Genomic DNA, 21,092 nt, shown 5'->3' on the forward strand with positions numbered 1-21,092 from the left:
CACTTAATTGTGTCATTCAAAAGGCGTCGGGCCTGCCTCTTTAGTTAAAATGGAGATCCAGGAAAAGGGACAGAGGAATATATCTCGAATGCAGTGATAAACACCCACTGCTTTTCCTAAAATTCTCTCTTAAGTGGGGAAATTCGGCTCCTCTACTGCTCAATATTTGCCATATACTGTCAGCAGAGTGCATGTTTGAGTCGTGTGTCTCTCTCTTGTGTGAAGCGAGGAGGCAGTAGTGATGACAGGTAAGAGCAAGTGTGATCCTCTTGGAAAGATAAACGCTAATCACCTACAGTGGGCAGTGTGAACAATGTGTGGTCTGGGAGCTCTACTTGCCAGCCGGGATGCAGATGTTGTCTCACTAGCAGTAACAATACTACTTCCTCACAAGTGCACCGCCAATTTGACCCTCATTACAATAACCATTTGCTCGACAGATATTCGCAGAGCCCGAAATAGGACGACGACTGATGGAGTGTCGTTCTTTGCACATCTCCTCCGCAGTGCAACATCATGGCACATTATGATAATACACACCAGGAAATCTGCCCTCAAATTCCACTAGCGTGTCAGACGTTTGGCTTAGCATAAATGCATGTCTAATAATGAGTATGTACGATTTTATCTGTTGGAATGATACTCACAGAGAGAAATTGGTATTTGTAGCAATAGACTAAGAATGTTGTATAAACAAGATGGAGCTTAAGTGAGTGAATTTAGCGCGGCTGGTTAAAGATGTTAAATGCGAGTCTGAAATTATGCAGGAATCACGGGAGGGAGGAACAGCAACGCGCTCAATTGAGCACATTGTGGGCCGCAGATGCAGTAAGAAATGCGCACAGACAGACAGGCAGGGATCATTGGGCTTTTCTCTCCATGCCATATGCCAATCAATGAATTATTCAGGGGGGTAGGAGTGAGGTTTTCTTCCCAATCAGTGCAACAAATCCATAGCCCTTTTTTCTGCCTAGCAGCCTCATCTAAGCTCAGACACCTGGCTCCAGGCTGACGTCGAGCTGGCAGCAGGAAGTTGCTGAGCAAACTCAAGAAAAAAAGGCAGAAGCGATGGCTGACTTCAAATCGAAAACTGATGAGATCACAGCAAAACCTGAACCACTGGCTCTAAGTTTGTAAAACCCACTCCAAAAGCCACACTGACAAACTGCTGCAGCCCAGGATCACATCTACAGTGGACAACGCAGCACCTCACAATTTAAGTTCGATGCCAGGGCTTTGTGCCAACACAGGAGGTAGTGTGACCTATAAGTAGCAATCGATGGATACCACCTGATTTAAAAGTTGGGATATGAAAGCATTTTGGCGATGAAGTACAGGAGAAAAGGGACCTGTACAAGAGCCACATCTGTTTACTTAATTATGGATCACTACAAAAAAGCATGGGCGGATTACGGGACAATGAGCCCCTGGGCACAGACATGAAAAAGGCCCTGCCATCTCTCTTACACTGGAGAAAGACGCACAAACTTCATAGCTGTTTAGGCTCTTTTTGTTGTTGTTTTGCATCTCCTTGTAGTCGTTGCACGTAAGCAGTTTTAAGAGTAGCAAGCGAGAGTGACACAGCGAGAAAAATAAATCATGTAGGAGACCGCTGATTTGTGTCCCGTGTAAAACCAAAAGTAAACATAATTCTAACCCAAATCAGCATCGTTTCCTAAACCTGAACAGCAACGTATCACCACGGTTTGGTGGTGTACTGCCAGTGCCCCCCTCTTCACAGTGACAAACAGAGTGACAGGACGGCTGACTCATATAAATGGGTCCAACGAGGTTTGAATGCACATTGGCACGTCTGTGGTAAATATGTCTGGTGTGTAAAATGTCTGTATCTTCGCTGTTTTGCATTTTCATAAACTATGATACTCGTCACATCTCTCATCACGCCAAGGCGCCGTCTCATTTCCTCTTCCTCTCCTTCTTAGTTACATGCAGTAACTACCACGGTAAACCGTAGTGGAAACACTTGCAACTTCAGTGTGTGATGCTTAATACAATTTCAGTACTATCTGCTGCCTTATGTTCCACACACAGTTCCAGGTCTGCTTGCTCACCAGAGCAGCAACTCTAATCTGTGTCTTTGCCATCTGTGGCACAGCAGCCTTCATCATTACATATGACATGTAACCAATCAGACAGTGCTGTGGGCGGGACACTGAGCAAGGCGACAAAGTGTTATTCCACAGGCCTATATTAATGAAGGTTCATTAGTACGGTTTTGTATTTCTCTGTAATGTAGTACAGTGTGAACAATGTTACTGATACTATTCTTTCTCACACCTTCAACTCAAACCATTGTGTTGCCCTGCCCAAAATATATCATTTAATAATTAATACCCTGTACGTAACAAGTGGAAACTGAAGTGTCCAAAACTGATGCTAGAGGGGCTCCTTGAGCGTCATAAATTGAAGCGTAGGGCCACAAACCAAGCTGTAGTATCTGACAAGTTGTAAATGAGAACGTGTTGACGGTGACCTCGAATAATATTTGCCTCTATATTAGCCATCCACATGGTCAGGGCAGCAACTGCAGAGATATCTTCAAGATGATTATCTACACTTTAAAAACTGTAAATCAGACAAATGTGACAAAATGAACAATAAACCCCTGGTGCTTGAGAGTTCCCCTGAGTTTAACTGAAGCAGGCAGTGAGCTATCTATATGGGACAGATGTAAATTTTACCACTTATGTAGAACCACTCCATTTTGGGAAGAACAAATCAGCAAGCTGCGGCTAATTTCCTGAATGTCTTCAGTTAATCTAATTAATGGAAACAATTGTGTGAGCAGATAAGGAGCAGCTACACAAAACAGCAGTATGTTCCCGAGCAATATATGGCCGTGTGAGGCAAATTCAGCACTATTCGCCACCTGGGAAACATCAAAAGGCATGCAGAGGAGCGAGCGTGTGCAGAACAAGCAGAGGACTGAACACGACACTCTGTGGCTTTGTAGATAAGCTGAACTACTGTATGCTTGTTGAGCTGACTTTGGAGACGTTAAAATAGGACCGGCATTATTTAATAGTGTGTTTAAAGCTTTGTTATCATCAAGCATGGAATTCATAAGTAAAGAGATGGTCATTTAGAAATGATTTAAAAAACAAATTAGGCCCGAAAAAGCCCATTAAGGGGCCGATCTTTTATGAAATACGAGGTCATCTTTTCAAACATTTGTAACACCCTATTAGGCTCAGCTCCTCACGACATGAAGAAGAGTGTTAGACCCGATTGTTTTGATGATAATGCACTTCACTTACATCAGTACCAGGAGCACTGGGCTGATTACACACGTCGCTTTGCGGTCGTCAAGGGAGCTGACTACTGGGAAATTCCACTTTTAAATAATGTCTGTGTTTGATTTCTTGGCCTGCCGTTGAGCGCAAAGTGCATCTACAGACTGCAATGATGAGCACAAAGGGTAATGGCAAAACTGCTGCACACCGTTCTTCCCCCACTTTGGCATCCATATCAGGCCGACAGGTGGGAAAAGTGTGACACAGCATTTTTGTGAATGGAACAGACCAGATTGCATGATACACTCATAGTGCCGAGAAATCCCATTCATATGGCTCCTTGCACCACAGAGACTTCTGACAACCAAGAGACAGCCTGCCAAGAAAACAATTCAAGTCCATTCAATTTAATCACAGCCACAGGAACATACAATGGCACTCAGATGGGACTCTACTGAGCGGATGGAGCAAACTATTAACTCATCTCCAACACTTCAAGGCCACACAAAGCTGATCTGTGACCTGCAGTGTCAACCCAGTTGCCAGAAAAACATTTTGGCATTGTATGTTTCTGTAAACCATCAACAACAGCACTGCAGTTAACATATGGTTAGATTCAGGCTGAAAAACCACTTGGTTATCATTAGGAAAAGCTTGCTCAGATTCCTCAGTAAAAAACAACCACTTTTCAGGGCACTATCCCAGCAAGAAACACGGCTATGTGTTTCTTGCATTTCTCATGACACTAACCCGGCAGAAAACCAACTATGCCTCTGTAAATACAACTGCTTTTGATGGCGCTATCCAGGTGGGGAACCAGCAATGTTTCTGTAAGAAAAAAACAACCGCTTTTGAACACATTATCCCGGCAGGAAACGCAACAACGTCTCTGTAAAGAAAATAGCCACTTTCTGTGGCACTAACCCGACAGAAAACCAACTATGCCTCTGTAAATACAACTGCTTTTCATGGCAGCGTCCTGGCAGGAAACGCAGAGATGTCTCGGTAAAAAACAGCTGCTTTTTGTGGCACTATCCCGGCAGGAAACACTGCAATGTCTCTGTAAAAAACAAGCGCTTTTCGGGACACTATCCCAGCAGGAAACCAAGTATGCCTCTGTAAATACAATCACTTTTTGTGACACTATCCTGGAAAGAACAACAGCGATGGGGTACTACAAAACACCACTGGAAACACAGCAATGACTCGCTAAATAGCAAACAGTTTTGTTATTTGTCGGTCTTGACCAATCGTCTGCAGCTTGGTAGCCCCCTCACCAAGGTGTCACACCATCCACCTCCACCTCCACCTCCCGATGACAAAGTCAGCTTATAAGACATCACGTTCATGACAGAAATGTTGATTTGTATGAAACATGCCAATCCAACATATTCATGGTCTGCAGAAACATTTGCCAACATTTTCTCCTGGCGACTGGGCTGTGACAATCTGGGGTGATGCAACAGTCATGGATGATGAAACATAATATTGATGCTAATTGATGTGGTTTGGATGAAAAGCGCTGTCACTGCAACACAGTGCAAGGCTCTCGGATACCGGAGGAGTATTAACAGCTGGGCATGTTCTCAAAGGAAAAGTGTTGCATTAAGCCATGATGGCCACAATGTCATGTGACTAGTTTAAGGCAGGGCAGCAGCTATGACATTACGGTCATGTCCTTGGAATCTGGGGCATTTTAGTGACCTGAGGTGCATGTAAAAACAGGAGTTTTATAAAAATAACTTCACGAAAACTGTCACTATATTCACACAGAAGCATATAAGACAGATGATCTGTGAAAAAACAATCCTGTTCCTCCGCCTCCTTGTGGTGCCTCGAACGGCATTTGCAAAAAAAACCAATCAGAGCCACCGAGTGACAATCATGTCAGTCAGACAGATGAAATTAGCTACTAGCAGCTGAACACAGTGGAGCATTTAGCTGCTAAAGAGGAGTTGGTAGAGACCAAAAACAAAGCTAAAAGGAGAGTGAATATTGGACTGACCTTTGCCAGTTGGGGTTTAGAATAAATGTTAAAAATATGAAAACTATCACTGAGGTTATCACCAAATGACATGACATGGTGGGATGGCAGTATTTCGCAGATAGCTTCATTTATCTAATATTTTCATTTCATTTTTTACCATGTGTATGCCAAGGTAAAAAAAAAAGTAAATTAGAAGTTTTATTCAGTATTCTCGGCAAGAATTTGATTCCTGCAATGTGCAGAAGGTTGTTGGGAAACAACATTTGAACAGCACATGTGGGGAAACCTTGAGAGGAATTTTGATAAATGAATATCCAACAATCTGTGAGCTCTTATTTTTGGTGCAATCGATTTCGTCTTTGTGTTTCATTTAGCAAGTGACAATAAGCAGACATATAAAACAGAGTCCTGGTCAGGAGGCAGGAGGAGAAAGTAATTTGATTTAAATTTAATCCAAGGGCAATGACAATTAATCAAAAGAACAAAATAGAATTAATTTGATTAATAATAATAATAATAATAATAATAATAATAATTTGATTTGAAGTGACCACATTTTTTGGCAGTGTGTGGGATCCTACATTTTTTATTATATCATATTGTATTTTTTTATTCCAGAGTATAAATCTTGTGTCATGCCACCGAAAAAGGCAAAGATCGAGTTTAGAGATTCTCTCTGTGTAGCAGGATGACGAGTCGGATACTGGCAGCCATGCTAGCACTAGCTCGCCAGGAATTAGCCCGACCCGACACTTAGAAAAGACAGGTGACTAATATATTCTAAATGTGGATGTTATGCAAAAACTTTACTTGATGAGAAGTGACAACTGGTAAGGTTCTGGATGGAACCTGTGATGTTAAGAGGGATGTGCGCGACTTGTATGAGGTGGAGCAGCGTATAAGCAACGTGGAAGACACTGTTAACTTGGAGAAAGGCAAGACTGAAGCGCCTGCTTAACAAGTTATTCTCCTTACGCATAAACTTGACGAGCTTGACATTCTTTTTTGCTACTGTTCAGTTTACTGCGCTGCACACTGCCCCAGTCTAGTGGGAGATAATGTTAGCTAGCAGTGCTGCTCATTTAGCGTTTACAGCTAGTAGTTTACCACCATCCTAACCCAACAGTGTTGCTATGGGAAGATGGTGGCCACCCTCCAGTCTCCCCCCAGGTTGCCCCAGTGAGTAAGCGATTTTGAGCTGCAGCCACCCTTTAGCATTTTACTATTATCAATATTAGCTTTGTTAGCACTGTTAGCAGTGTCGGCACGGCTAGTGGTGCTAACATGGTTAACAATGTTAAAGGGATTTTTGCCTCAAAATGAATGCGCTTACTCGACGAGCCTACCTGGGGGAGACCAGAGAGTGGCCACCATGTTTACGTTCACAGTGGGAAATGAGCAGCGCTGCTAGCTAACGTTAGCACCCACCTTGCCCAGGTCGTATGATTGTAGAGTGGCCAAGACTGTGGAGACCGAAAGGTGGGCAGTGGGCACCATGTTTCCACATGTTAACGCAGCTGGCAAAGCTAACAGAAAATAAAATGAAAGACATTTACATCACAAAACATTAAAATTTCACCACCTCATAATGGACAGTGCTTTCAAATATGGCGCTAAAGCTCAATGTATCAATGGAGTGCCAGACTAAAAGGAAAGCTCCCTCTCCCCCCTTAAAAATTAACCAGTAGTCACTGCTACCACAAGCAAAATTAACCGAGGCTGACATCTCTATGATGTACGATCCATCAATAAAATCCCATCTGCCTCTCTCCACAGATTTACAGTCTTCATCATGGACCCAAAATCTACCAACAACTGTTGCTTTGTTTCCTTGAATATCAGTTATTATCAGCGCAAAATCACAAACCACATAATGACATCCATGCAGTGGAACATTAAAACAGATTAAGCAGATAAAAATAAATAACGAATATCTTGTGCGTGTGTAAAATTCTACCACAAAATATTTCTTTCATGTGTTCTGCGTCGACTGACAGCCTCGTGTGAACGCTGACACACTGAGCAGTAAAAAGTGAATGAGACAGAGACGGGATGAAGAGGATGGCACGGGTGTAGAGTTACACCCAGCCTGCTGCCATTAGGGAGGCGGGAAAGGGAGAGGACGCTGTGCATCAAGTGTGTGTATGTGTGTGTCCATTTGTCTGAGCGCGCTTTACCTCTACCTGTGTGTGAGCATCTGCGAGAGGGGGAAAGGAGTGTGTGTGTCTTTCACCGGCTGGGCGTTCAACTGAAAACAAGTCTGCATGCACATGAAAGCATGGAAGGACAGCGTGTAGCCTTTAACATCGCCCACAGTCCCCTGCAGCAAGGTCACGCAAACCGTCAATCGATAGAAACTGAATAAGAGCACGGATCGAGGTGAACAAAAAAAGCAATAAAGCTCGGGTTGATTTGAACCGTGCCGCCTCACACTGCTGCCGCCGCCGCCAACATTTCAGCTGCATTTCCTCATTAACAGAAGGTTTGCTTTCAGTCAAACCATGCCCATTAAGGTGCCCTTAAACCATCAGTTTACAGACATTAAAGCCACCAGGTAGTAAAAGCCTCGCCTGCACACCAGACATATTAGCCAGTGGAGTGTATTTGCATGACTATTAAGTCACACTCTTTAATGCAAAATTACCGCTTCTGCATAATGCATCCCACTTGTGCCACAACTTCAGCGACCGATGCAAATGTTGTCATGTTGGTGGCAAATATTAACCAGAGAGGATCACAGCTCTGCCTGCGGCGATTAGCCTTCTAGCATCAAATTAAGCCACCTGCGTGTGCCTTCTTTTTCATTCATTCATTCATCTCCAGAATGACAAGTGTGTGAGCGTGTGTGTGCGGATGGATGACAGAGAGGCTATTCATGCTCTCCCCCTGCTTGCATCTCTATAATAGCCGGTGATAATATTGTTTATAGGAGGGGCAGCTGTTCCCCCTATGACAGCTCCTCTTTTTACTGTTATTAACCACACACACACACACACACACACACACACACACACACAGTGAGGCCGCCTGACTGCAGCGTCTTTACATCTCCTCCTCATTCTCTGAAATGATAATTGGGGAGAATCCTTGGCTATTGTCTCAAGTGCATTACATCATGCCAGCCTCTCAGTCTGCATCCCGCCCCCCTTTAACTCTCTCTCTGTCTCTCCACTGTGACAGCCGGCTGTGTTTCTCTCCCCTGCAGAGAGCCTCGCAATGTCAACCACACACACCGCACGTATAGCTCATATACACCGCGTATCCATCCTCCACCCCCCCCACCCCACCCCCCTCCCTCTCCATCAGCACCCAGAGTTGAGGATGTGAAGAGGGCACCGCGGAAAATCACCTTGAGCCTGCAGGAGCGGGGCAATGTAGGTCACCGCAACACCGGCGGCAACAGTGTGTGTGCATACTCACATTTTAGTCCCTCTACTATGAGTGCAGGCTCTGGCAGCGGATCAATGACAACTGCAGTCTCTGCGAGCTATACCATCAAGCGAGCGGACAATCCTAGGAGGCTTCTTCAGTGCAAACAAGCAGCGACGCCGAGGATCCGATCGGGAAGGTGCGGCTGCTCCCCGCCGCTGGCATTGTCCAAAAGCAAAAGAGCAGGAATAATCGCCAAATTAGCCGCGTCGGGTAATGACATTTGATTTCCGGGGCTGTACACACACCGGTGGAGAAATTATGGCATGTTACAAATTCTGCTGTGATAAGCGGAGCTGGAAAAGACCATTGTCGGAGCTGGCGGAGGGGAGGCGTGTGGAGTCTTAAAGTTGCAGCTGTGCAATTCTTCCCCCCTCTGTGTGTGTGTGTGTGGACCTTTTATAATAATAATAATGCTAATAATAAAATAATATTTTCATAACGTATATTTTCTAATATTTATCCCAATTTAGTAATTTATTAGGTATAATATATATTTTTTAAAAAAAAAAATACAACAGTGACTGTGTCCTCCTGAGACCTCAGCTTCCGTTTGGTATACATCTTTAATGTCTCCATCAGTAAGACCTGAGAAATATGAAAAACTAAACACTGTCTTTGAACAGGAAGTAGTTTTGGACAAACAAAAAAAAAGTCCTCATATGGGGACGATGGGTTTAACTTAACAGTCACAAGTGTGTTATGAAGTAGGCTATACAACTGATACCCTGAATATTGTTGGGCAAAAACTAAATTACAAATAATGCAACAAATCTAAAAGTCATGGGATTTTTTTCATTTAAACGCTGCATGAATTTTCAACACATTCTCACTCTGACCTCACATATCGACGTTTGGTCATGGATTTTCCACGTCCACATACGACGTGAAAGGTACCCTAGGCAACAAAAACACCTGGTTGGGTTTAGGCAACAAAAACACCTGGTTGGGTTGAGGCAACAAAAACACCTGGTTGGGTTTAGCCAACAAAAACACCTGGTTGGGTTGAGGCAACAAAAACACCTGGTTGGGTTTAGCCAACAAAAACACCTGGTTGGGTTTAGGCAACAAAAACACCTGGTTGGGTTTAAGCAACAAAAACACCTGGTTGGGTTGAGGCAACAAAAACACCTGGTTGGGTTTAAGCAACAAAAACACCTGGGTTAGGGTTAGGCAACAAAAACACCTGGTTGGGTTTAAGCAACAAAAACACCTGGTTGGGTTTAGGCAACAAAAACACCTGGGTTAGGGTTTAAGCAACAAAAACACCTGGTTGGGTTTAGCCAATGAAAACACCTGGTTGGGTTGAGGCAACAAAAACACCTGGGTTAGGGTTAGGCAACAAAAACACCTGGTTGGGTTCAAGCAACAAAAACACCTGGTTGGGTTTAAGCAACAAAAACACCCGGTTGGGTTTAAGCAACAAAAACACCTGGTTGGGTTTAAGCAACAAAAACACCTGGGTTAGGGTTAGGCAACAAAAACACCTGGTTGGGTTCAAGCAACAAAAACACCTGGTTGGGTTTAAGCAACAAAAACACCCGGTTGGGTTTAAGCAACAAAAACACCTGGGTTAGGGTTAGCCAACAAAAACACCTGGTTGGGTTTAAGCAACAAAAACACCCGGTTGGGTTTAAGCAACAAAAACACCTGGGTTAGGGTTAGCCAACAAAAACACCTGGTTGGGTTTAAGCAACAAAAACACCCGGTTGGGTTTAAGCAACAAAAACACCTGGGTTAGGGTTAGCCAACAAAAACACCTGGTTAGGGTTAGCCAACAAAAACACCTGGTTGGGTTTAGGCAACAAAAACACCTGGTTGGGTTTAGGCAACAAAAACACCTGGTTGGGTTTAGCCAACAAAAACACCTGGTTAGGGTTAGGTACTAAAAACACCTGGTTGGGTTTAGCCAACAAAAACACCTGGTTAGGGTTAGGTACTAAAAACATCTGGTTGGGTTTAGCCAACAAAAACACCTGGTTGGGTTTAGGCAAAAAAAAAAAATGTGGTTGGCTTTAGGAAAAGAGAACAGGGTTTGGCTTTAGAAACTTACAGGATGCGACCATCGCTCTCTTGGGTGAAATGTTTGTTGTTTTTCCAGTGGCTTTTCAGCCCCCACTTGTGGATGTGTTTTTAGCAATCCGTCAAAGTGTTTCCAGAGGGGACAGTTACATGAAAAGCAGTTGTTTTTCACCTGCTTTTCCAGCGGGGATTGTGCAAACAGAACCATGTATTTTCAGCCACATGATCTTTTCCAAACCATAACCAAGTGGTTTTGTGCCTAAACTTAACCACACATTAACCATAGTGTTGTTGAAGCCACCTTTAGAACCACCAGAGCTTCCCGTGGCTAACAGCTGTGCTACCAACACTGAGTTGTCACCTTGCAATAGACATCAAGCACATGTAGCATCAAGAAATAAAGCTCTTTTTGTTTTCCTTTGTATGACGTAAGAAAAGCTGTGACTCTCCTGCAGTTAAAGCGAGAGATGATTACTCACCTCACACATATTTTCATTCATATTGACCATTTACACCACAGCTCTGATTCACTGCATGTACTTCATCTTCTACTTTCTAATTAGACTACTTTGGCCCATAGGCAATAAAACACTGAAATGTCAGTGAGTCCGTATTTAATGTTGTCCTTAAAAATCTTCCCTGGAAGTTTGTTTAGATTTCTTGTAATTGAAAACATACAAGTCAGTTTGAATGTGCAGAATCTATAATACATATTTTAAACATTGTAATAAACTAAGGAACAAACACTGACATCTTGATTCTTGATTCTTTTTATATTAAATGAAGTTAAATATTACATTATTTAGTTGCTCTAATGGTCACTTTTACAACATGAATGTTTGTTGCAGCAATCGACCCACAGTGAAATATCACCGTATGACTCTGCAGGAGTGTGATCACTGTAAGAATAACACCCTTTTTCTGCTCATCAAATATTAAAGAACTTGAGTAAGTTGTGTCTGGGTGTCACTGAGCTCGGTATTATTTCGATTTATAAGACTCGAGTTTTCTCAAAGAAAGGCATAAATGTTTTAGAGCAGCCTGTCTGCTCCGGGAAGTTAAGTGAATAAATGACTGGGTTCTTATTTCAGAAGTGCAACAGGAAGTGGGCATATTTTAAAAAAAGATACAGTTTATCAAGTACAAGTTGGACAAAATTTGTTTTTATCTCTGTTTTACTGCATGTTCCAAGCGCCAGAAAAAAATGTTGGCATTGCACCTTTCTGCAAAATGCGGATGTGTTACATTTGCACGTTATTATGTAGCAGACTTGGTACAGCAACACTGTGGTTAATGTGTGGTAAAGTTGAGACACAAAACCACTTGGTTATGGGTCGGAAAATACTGTTTTGGCTTACAATACACCATTCTGGGGTCACAATCCCTGCTGGAAAAGCAGCAATATATAAGGAAAAAAACCTGCATGGTACCATCCCCGCTAGAAAACCTGACAGGTTCCTAAAAAAACACACACACACATTTGGGGCTGCAAATCCACAGGAAAAACAGCAACAGGTCCTTAAAAAACAACCATATTTTAAAGCTAAATATTGCTGCAAAAACAGCCATGGGTTACTGAAAAACACCCATGTTTTAAGGCTAAAAATCTGCTGGAAAAACAGCAACAGGTCACTGGAAGACACCCACATTTTGAAGCTAAAAATCCACTGGAAAACAGCCACTGGCCACTAAAAATTAACCTTGGTGTGAAGCTAAAAAATGACGCTGGCATAACAGCCACTGGTCACTAAAAATTAACCTTGGTTCGAAACTTAAAAAGCCGCTGGCAAAACAGCCACGGGTCACTGAAAAACATCCACTTTTGGGGCAATGGGTTGTTAAAAAAGACCTATATTTTAAGGCTGAAAAACTGCTGGAAAAACAGCCACGGATCACTAAAAAACAATCAAAATTGGAGGCTAAAAAAAAAGCCGCTGGCAAAACAGCCATTGGTCACTAAAAACACCCATATTTTAAAGCTAAATATTGCTGCAAAAACAGCCATGGGTTACTGAAAAACACCCATGTTTTAAGGCTGAAAATCCACTGGAAAAACAGCAACAGGTCACTGGAAGACACCCACATTTTGAAGCTAAAAATCCAGTGGAAAACAGCCACTGGCCACTAAAAATTAACCTTGGTGTGAAGCTAAAAAAAGACGCTGGCAAAACAGCCATGGATCACTGAGAAACATGCACATTTGGGGGCCCAAAATCCGCTGGGAAAAACAGCAACGGGTCCTTAAAAAAAGACCTATATTTTAAGGCTGAAAAGCTGCTGGAAAAACAGTCATTGGTCACTAAAAACAACCACAATTTTGAAGCTAAAAATCCAGTGGAAAACAGCCACTGGTCACTAAAAATTAACCTTGGTTCGAAACTTAAAAAGTCGCTGGCAAAGCAGCCACGGGTCACTGAGAAACATCTACGTTTGGGGGCCAAAAATCCGCTGGAAAAACAGGAATGACTCACTAAAAAACACCCGGTTTGTTGGTCATGAACAGTGGTCTGCACCTTGGGCGGACACACATCCCTTCCACCTCCCAATCACAAAGTCAGCCTATATACTACATCACTTTAGAAACATTAATAAGTAGCATATGAAACATGGAAATGTAACGTGTTCATGGTTTGCAGAAACAGACAATGCCTACACTTGTACTCTGGCGACTGGGTTATCTCTCTGACATTTTTGAAATTCTGTTCCAGATTCATCTGTCTTGATGTGTCTGTTTTTCTCCAGGCTGCAAGCTAAAATTCCCAACAAAGACCAAACAAGAACTTAACACAAAGGCCAAGTGTTGCTTTCACCTCCTCAAATATGAGAAGTCACTGTTTCATTCAGTTTCATATCACTGTAAACTGAATATTCTTGTGTTTTGGACTTTTGGTCAGACAAAACAAGCAACTTGAAAACATCACTCCGTGCTTACAGATAGGGCATTTGTCACTATTTCATCACATTTCAATTCAAATTTTTATTACATATTTTGCGATCACTGAAGCTTGATTAAAAGACCCAATGTCTCTCTTTCATCTGCCTCTGAGCACCTCTGTCTGTCCCCCTGTCCTCCGTCTGTCTCGGCTGCAGCACTGAGGGCTCGTGACAAACTTGCCTGAGAACTGACCAGCGATTGATGTCACTGTCCATGGTGCTGAATGCTGTATGCTTTGTGTATGTGCTGCACTGCAGCTCACTGAGGAAGGTGTGTTGAAAATATTAACATTACACCAGTGCAGCCAGCTGTTTTGTGCCGCAACGCAGGAACATTACATTTGTTTATTTTAATCATATCATCAAGGATTTGTGGACTACTGTCGCAGGAATCTACTCCCCCCTCCCTTCTTCCACTCTGTTGGATGTATGTTCCTGCTGCCTGCCATCGGCTGAGATACTTAATTAACACACATTATGCACTAGTTTGGTGTTTGCTGTTTCATTCCTCTCTTTAGCAGGGACTGAATCCCACCTGGGAACAAGCTCTCAGATGCCTCTTCTCTGTGTTGCAGTCCCAGCTCAGTTCCCCCCTGTTCTTTTCCTCTTGTCTGATAAATTACCAAAACAAACGCGGTGCTAAGTGGTGAAGTGGAGTGCTGGCTCTCCTCTCAAGTGAGAAAATACTCTGCTAGTGGGCTATAAAGTCTGTTTGAAGACACTGGGTCGGCACTGACACGCCCAGAACTTGACGCTAAGAGCAGTGGGACCGCTGACATTTCCAGGATGAAACAGTGAATGGTGACTAATTCTGGTGGGTTTTTTTAAACAGATTTGGTTTCTTTTATGTAAGGATTAATGAAAGACACAAAGGATGGGCTGGTGTAAAAATATCCAACTGGTTTGATATTAAGCCAAACACTTGACCAAACCGTTACACTGAATTTAACCACTAAGTGTCTAGGGCTGGGTTTTTTTTAGGTTTTTGGAAAAAAGGAGGCATCGTATAGATCAGTGGTCTCCAACTGGTGGGTTGCAGTTCAACAGTAGGTCATTACATTTGTAAAAAACACACTATATTTTTTAATTACAGTGATATTCCAACACAGAGCTTTTATTTTGAAGTGCTGTTTCCTGCGGTAGATTGAGTGACTGACGGAAAGCTTCTTGACAGAGACAGCACACTAGCATGAAGACATGGCCGAACACAAGTATGACACTGAATGTATTAAACTCTGCGGACCGTGAACTAATGACTACGGAGAAATCTGGACCCCGTGGAGGGACCAGTTGGGAACCACTGGTATAGATAATTCCTCATTTCTACTTTATGAATCAGCTGGTCCTCGTCCACTGCAATGCTTTCAACGTAAAAGAAACGGGGCATCCAACAGAAGTTCACCTCAAAACAGTGCGCCTCATCGCTTGCGGCCAGTTAGCACACCTCTTTTGTCGTCTTCAAAACCAAATGTTTCCATACTGGTTCAGTTTTAGTTTTCTTGAGAGAATGACTCTCCCATGTCTCATCTCGTCACCCCCAAAAAACACATGGACTGTCTGGTAAACAAACACAATGTCCGCCTTTACTGAAATTGGATCTCCTTCATGTTGCCGGCCTCAGCTAATAGCCTGTCAGACACTGGTGGCTCCGCTTGTCTGGTTAATTGCAAACATATTATGTTCATCAAGTTGTCATATTGCTCATAACTAATGCAATAAAAGTTGGATTTAGCGCAGTGACGCCATCAGCACAGATTGCTGACGTAGGCTCCTTTTTATTTGCCAGGACACAGGATGTACGTTTTGGTTAATGTTGCCCAACACCCTCTCCTTGTAGTTCGGTGCTTCATTGACTCTGTGAGCTTTAGCACAACATTTTCAAGTGCTATCCATTTAGAGGTGGTGAAATGTTAATGTTTTGTGGTGTAAAAGCCTTTTATTTTCTTTTTGGTTAGCTTAGATGACAGACAACCAGCTAGCCACGTTAACGTGCAGAAGCATAGTGCCCACTGCCCACCCTCCAGTCTCAACTGGGTTGCTAACATTAGCCTTGGCTGCTTTGCTGCGCACCACCTTCGTCAGGCGGGAGCTAAGCTAGTCTGAGTGGGCGGAAGTTTGCTGCATAGATCAGCCTCTCATTGGGTGGAACGAGCCAACCGCTTAAGTCCCGCCCTACCAACCGTTTTCAACACGTCCTTTACTAACTTTTGCGGTGTTTGATCTTGCAGGGATGTAGCCATTTTTCTGCCATGGTTCGCGTCCTGTAGGCGATATTTTTGTGGGCGTGTTACACCAAAACCTGTTTCCCCCCGGGAATATTTGTGATTGGTTGAAAGAAGTACAAGCAGCCGGGGCGTTTTTTTCTCCAATCTTAAAGTGAGAGTCGGCCCAGCCAGACCTTTCTTTTCTTGAGAAAGGTCTGGTGAGCGAGACTAGAGCTAAGTTAGCTAACCGCGCTACTTATTTGTGATGACTGCTGGTAACACCGTCCCGGTGGTGGGAAAACCCCTTTAGCATTGTAACCTATGTTAGCACCACTAGCCATGCTGACACTGCTAAAACGATGCTAACAGAGATAACAGTGATGCTAAAGGGGGATTGCTACTCAACACTGAGTCGCTTCCTACTGAGACCACCACGAGGGGGGTGGGCACAATGTTTTTACAGCAATGTTGTTGGGTCGGGACAGCATTACCAGCAGCGATTGCCGAATGCCGAGCTGGTGCACAGTGCTGAGCAGCCAAAGCTAGCTCACCAGCTACCAGCTAGCTGTTTGTCTGTCTCCCCCCATATTCGGGTGGTGCGCAGAGCAGTAAACTGAAGAGTAGCAGAGCTGACATGTAGATCAACATTCATAATCGGTCAAAAATACCCTCTAGCAGTTGACTGGTTGACATCCTAAGCCAGAACATGTCATAATGCCAGTTCAGCCACTTCATAAAATCAAACTGGTTTAGGCTCATACACCGGACTGGACCAACAAAACGCCCTGATTTTTCCTCATGAATATGACAGTGACAATAACCTCATTTTAATTGCCTGTTTATAATGCAGCTGGGTGCTCCTTTACCATCGCACCCACTGTACTGACCTACAGTGTGCCTGCTCTGCTACTACAGTGTCATATCGCTCCTGACGTTCCATATTAATTTCCCTGGAGGAGTCAGTATGAGCCTTTGCATATGAATGGCTGTAACGCAGCCAGGTGATGAAAGCCCACTCATATCTGAACGCCTCGAGGCTAAAAAGTCACTCATATTGACTGGTTTGTCTCAGAGACAGCCGAACCGGCAAAGCTTGAACGTGGGATTTGTACAGTGGATCTTTTGACTGCTCCATCAGTGGAAATTATTCTAAAACGGGTGCCAGTTAAAAGGCAATGATCAAAGCGATAAAGGAATCAAGAGGAAGCTATAAAAAGACACCTATAAAAAGAAAAAGAGACCTGTGACGCTGCTCAAACCCAATCCTCCTCCTCCTCGCAGCTCGACACGCTAAATGTGTGAATGTCATTACAGCGAGTCACCCTCCCCCCTTTCGTCATGCAAATGGCCCTCTTTTCATGCGCGGGGTTAGCGCATGCAAATCTCACATCAAAATCTCAATGATCTCAAAAGGCTAAGCAGTTGAGCTCCTCACGGCCAATTAAAAAGACACACACACTCACTCACCGGGCTACAGAAATGCTGATGCAAGTGTTTGCCCAGGATGACGGAGGGACTTTGCGCGGCGGCTAATATTAATGAATAAATGTTAATGCAAACAGCCGTGCATATGATGTGACAGCTGAGAAAATGCTCCCGTGAACTCGAGGGAGAGCTGCCTGGCAGGACGCCACCGCCTCTCCAGGTTGTTTCACAGAAGATCAAAGAAAATGTGTATTATCATGGCTGACATTTTCCACATCTGTTAACATGCTTTTGGCAGGCAGCCCTGTTTGAAAGTCCGTCATCTCAGCCTCCGTTCCTCCTGCCCTGCGGAGGATAAAAAAGCCTCCTACCCCAAAAAACACACATGGACATATATCAGTCCCAGCCTGCACAGAGACAGAGCTGCCAGAGGCCTGCTATCTGTATGACTTTCTTGAACCTGTGTTTTTAAGGCCTGGCTGGAATCATAAATGAAGCAGGCTGCCAACCTCTCGCCGCTTGATACAGCGATAACAGAGATGAGCTCGGGCCGGGGTGAGAGAAGCTTTAGAGAGACAGAACTGAGAGGGATTACAGGTGTCTGGACTCCTGTAAATCTTTTTATCTGTCGGGCCCACCCCCTGAGAAAGCAATGTTATTGCACCTTAACACACGTCTCCTCCGTCTGTCAGCGTGAAACACACAAGTCATATCCTCACGTTAAACAGTGTTAATGGTCTATTTTAAAGCTCTGGGACAGTGAGGTTCAGGGCTGAATTGGAAACACCTCTTAACTGGTTAAAGTGCTTCTTATTACCTCTGTCAAGGAGGTTATGTTTTCAGTTTGGCTTGTTTGTCTGTCTGTAGGATTACAGTAAAACTACTAGCCAGATTTCCATGAAACTTGGTGGAGGGGAGCATCATGAGCCAAGTAGGCACCCATTAAATTTTAGAGCAGATATAAATCATAGGGTTAGGGTTAGGGTTAGGGTTAGTGATTTTTTTTACTGCCATTAACAGCAGTAACAAAGTAATATGACACATTATGAACAGGATTTCAGTAATATTATTACATTTACAATGTCATGTAACACGTTACCACCCGAAATTGACTGTTTATCCACACCACTCCACTTCTGACCACCAGAAAACCTCCCTCAATGGTTGTTGTGTGTTGTCATGTCATTATACGCTACATTATAGAGGGGTGCCAGTGACTGTGTGTGTTATCATGTCCAGTGTGTTTCTGTTCAGACACCTACACAGTATCCTGTTCTGCATTTTGCGTCCTAAAGCTGCTTGAAAGCAGCGTGGATAAGTAACTGGCCTCCTGATTGTTTTTTCCATATCCTGGTGATCGGCACATGTGGGTGATGTAAGTTTATGTCGGATGTTTCCATTCACATCCCCGACAACTGCAGAGCAACGTCGGCACACTGTCCCGTTCTGATAACGCTCTCTACACCGGCAGCCAGTAGGTGGATCTTCCAGCTTCGGTGTTTTCATTTGCGCTCACCAGTGACTTGATCGCACGCCATTTAATTTGTTGTGCTAACCTCAGCATTATTTGTTTATTGTGTTTCATATCATAAGCCCACAGATATTCATCCACATCTCAGAATTATCAGATTTTGACCCTTAGGGCTGCCCTCTAATAGTTGACCAAACGTTAGTCGACAAGAAAGGTCATTCGTCGGCAAGATTTCATTGGTTGCTTAGTGAAACTCTATTAGGAGCTGCGCCTTGTCAAAATAAATCTAAACCTATATGACTGGACCATGAGGGAATTTAATTTGAAAGGACAGACACAGGAAGTGTCCACGCTCAGCAGTCAGACAGGAGTCAGGTTAATTTCCAGGGCTGGTACCTACTGCTGAGGAAAAACAAACTCATGGAGAGCTTCATCTGTGCTGCGTTCATGGACCCAAAAAAACATCTGAATTTAGAGAGGGGACACAGAATGACACACAGGGACACATGCATTTAAAAAAAAAAAAATGATAAAGTTTTTTTATTATCCGGAATTTAGTATGTGGAATATTTGGAAAAATGTTGATAGATTAAAAATAAAAGTCACTTCCTGTTGCAAAATGACTTCTACTCTTCTCTTTAAGTCTGTTAATCTGACAAATGTACTGTAACATCTGACATCGCCATATTTCCTCACAGCCTCCAGTGATTCATGCCGCATTCAGACCTGACCTGTGCTCTCTGCTGTATAACACCTCGTGCCATAACAATTATTACACCACGACCATATGCTCCCTGTTTCTTGACAGGTTATGGTATTCATCTCATTAGCATTCGCCGTTTATCTAATTGGGAGAGAGCGAAGTTACGGCCATGTTCACATTTCCATTTACTACCGTCATGGGTGGCCTTTGATGTTTTATGACAAACACTCTTCGTGCTGGGGACAATATAGGAAAATGTGTCTCACAGGGACGTTAACCTGTTGGAATAAAGAGAGGACAGGCTGGGTGGGGGAGTATCTGAGGATAAATGGGCTGCTGACGAAGCAGGTGAAGTCTCAGCGAGGGTGTATAGGTGCAGCTTGTATCTGTGCGTGAGTGGAGGTTTGTTTCTGCATGGGCAGGGATGAGTGAAGGTCAAGTGTTTGAGTCACTGAAATAACATGTGAAAGAAGAAAGTGGAGAGAGCGGGGAAGGAAGAATGAAAGTAAAGAAACTTCACAGGGAGAAAGGAAATGAGAGGGAGAGCTGGCAGTCAGAGTTAACTAAAGCTTCAGCATTAGACGAGGCCTGTTTGTAGAGCTCAAACATTTAACACAACCCTGACAGACGTAACCATTCGCCTTCAACCAACCTGTACATTTCATTCATTTATCCACCTCTAAAAACCTCTCTGCACCCCTCTCGACCCCGACACTGACGGATCTTTGTCCTCATCCACAAGCCTATATTCAGATGAAAATTGTCACATCTCAGGACTAATGTGTGTATTCAGAGAGGAAAGAGTTTTTGCTCCAAGACACAGCGTGAGCATGAGTGTGAATGTGTGTTTGTAAAATAAGAAACCACCTGATCTGGTGAAGCAATGGATGAATCACTACTATTCATAAATGACCTTATTAAAGCTCCATTAACATGCTGCATAGCGAAATCTAAAACAGCTTTTATGTGGCTGAACCTCAGCGTGCTAACGTGCTCACAGTCACAAAAATATAAAGTCTAGCTGCAGCTGATGGAAATGTTTTTAATTTGTCAAGTACAGCCAGTAATAGAGGACAGTGATGCAAGGTACACACACATTTACACTCCCACCAGTCACTTAGAAGAAAGAAATTAAAGGAACACATCACCCCCCCAAATCATCTTTTGTGTATCACTAGTCACCCCGTGTTGTGTAGAGTGTGTAAAGAAAACTTTGTTTTCCTCACATGCTACCATGGTGAACGAAGAATCCAAAAACAGAGAAAAATCTTGATGAATTGAAGACATAGGGGTCCATGTTCAACAACAGCAAAACTACAGCAACCTGCTTTCAAACTCTCACACAAGTCGTGAAGTGGAAACCAAGTCTCATTTATCCAGTTGTATGCTCAGTACTTATCTATTCTCTCTTCACAGCCAGACTCCATTGACAAAAACAGCCATTTTAAAACAGCTAAACATGGGAGCTGCTGGTCTACCACTTCCTTGATCCGTATTTTGTTTGTGTTATTGTGTGACTTTGGTGAATCTGAACTAACCCTCTGAAACACCAGAGTCACACAAACTACAAACTAACCGACTGATCGAGGCAGCAGCAGACCAGCAACTCCTGAGTTCAGTGAGGTAAAATTATTAGTTTTGTCAATGGAGTCTGGTTTTGAAG

General features: G+C 43.4%; 1 protein-coding gene across 4 annotated transcripts in view; it reads right to left on the reverse strand.

Annotated features, from left to right (window-relative positions):
- Positions 1 to 8,947, reverse strand: part of ppfia2 (PTPRF interacting protein alpha 2) — a 282,784-nt gene extending 273,837 nt beyond the window's left edge. For all 4 annotated transcript variants that reach the window (XM_049566807.1, XM_049566806.1, XM_049566804.1 and 1 more), the window contains exon 1: positions 8,662 to 8,947. The gene's annotated coding sequence lies outside the window, so the exon portion shown is untranslated. The remainder of the gene's footprint in view (positions 1 to 8,661) is intronic.
- Between the last annotated feature and the right edge of the window lie 12,145 nt (positions 8,948 to 21,092).

This window comes from Epinephelus fuscoguttatus, linkage group LG22 (assembly GCF_011397635.1).
Source record: "Epinephelus fuscoguttatus linkage group LG22, E.fuscoguttatus.final_Chr_v1".
Lineage (NCBI taxonomy): Eukaryota > Metazoa > Chordata > Actinopteri > Perciformes > Serranidae > Epinephelus > Epinephelus fuscoguttatus.